Genomic DNA, 1,356 nt, shown 5'->3' on the forward strand with positions numbered 1-1,356 from the left:
GGCGCCACTGCACTCCAGCCTGGGCAACAGAGGAGACTCCATGGCAAAAATAAATTAATTAAATTAAATTAAATTAAAACAATAAATAAAACCCCTGGGCCCAAGTGATCCTCCTGCCTCGGCCTCCCAAAGTGCTGGGATTACAGAAGTGAACCACCTCACCTGGCCTTATTTATTTATTTGAGATGGAGTCTCGCTCTGTCCCCCAGGCCGGAGTGCAGTGGCACAATCTCGAGTGACTGCAACCTCTGCCTCCCGGGTTCAAGCAATTCTCCTGCCTCAGCCATCTGAGTAGCTGGGATTACAGGTGCACACCACCATGCCCAGCTAATTTTTGTATTTTTAGTAGAGATGGGGTTTCACCATGTTGGTCAGGCTGGTCTCAAACTCCTGACCTCAAGCGATCTGCCCTCCTTGGCTTCCCAAAGTGCTGGGATTACAGCCACTGTGCCCAGCCCTTATTTATTTTTTTGAGACAAAGTCTCACTCTGTCGCCCAGGCTGGAATGCTGTGCCGTGAACATGGCTCACTGCAGCCTGAACCTCCTGGGCTCAGCAATCTTCCCACCTCAGCCTCCCAATTAGCTAGGACTATAAGTACATGCCACCTTACCTGACTAATTTTTTTGCGGTTTTTTTTTTTTTTTTTTTTTGGTAGAGACAGGATTTTTTTTCTTTTTTTTTTTTTGTAGAGACAGGATCTCCCAGGCTGGTCTCAAATTCCTGGGCTCAAGCAATCCTCCTGCCTTGGCTTCCCCAACTGTTGGGATAACAAGTGTGAGCCACTATGCCCAGACTATTTAAAAAAAATTTTGGGGGCGTTTTCTGGTAAAAACTGGAAAACCTGCTAGACAGATTCTAAAAGAGCTGTAATACTTGATTTCTTTGACATTTTAATTTTTAGTCTGAAATTTTCATTTCCAAATTTTCAATTTCTATTCACAAAATTCTTTTTCTTTTTTTTTTTTTTTTACAGTTTTTCCTCCTCTGCTGAGGTTTCTTTTCTTTTCTTTTTTTTTTTTTTTTTTTTTGAGATGGAGTCCCACTCCGTCACCTAGGCTGGAGGGCTAGAGTGCAATGGCGTGATCTCGGCTCACTACAACCTCCACCTCTCCGGTTCAAGCGATTCTCCTGCCTCAGCCTCCCGAGTAGGTAGGATTACAGGCACCCGCCATCATGCCCGGCTAATTTTTGTATTTTTGTAGAGATGGGGTTTCACCATGTTTGCCAGGCTGGTCTTGAACTCCTGATCTCAGCTGATCTGCCCAAGTTGGCCTCCCAAAGTTCTGGGATTACAGGCATGAGCCACTGGCCCAAGTGGAAAGTTCTAAAATTAATTGTGGCTATGGTTGCACAA

The 1,356-nt window shown here is 44.8% G+C and overlaps 1 non-coding gene across 1 annotated transcript; it reads right to left on the bottom strand.

The window, feature by feature from the left end:
- Positions 1-813: 813 nt before the first annotated feature.
- On the bottom strand, positions 814-877 carry LOC129470823 (U7 small nuclear RNA). Its single transcript, XR_008653345.1, has one exon. It is a non-coding gene; the product is annotated as a U7 small nuclear RNA (small nuclear RNA).
- Positions 878-1,356: the final 479 nt, after the last annotated feature.

The sequence above is a fragment of the Symphalangus syndactylus genome, chromosome 20, assembly GCF_028878055.3.
Source record: "Symphalangus syndactylus isolate Jambi chromosome 20, NHGRI_mSymSyn1-v2.1_pri, whole genome shotgun sequence".
NCBI classification, from domain to species: domain Eukaryota; kingdom Metazoa; phylum Chordata; class Mammalia; order Primates; family Hylobatidae; genus Symphalangus; species Symphalangus syndactylus.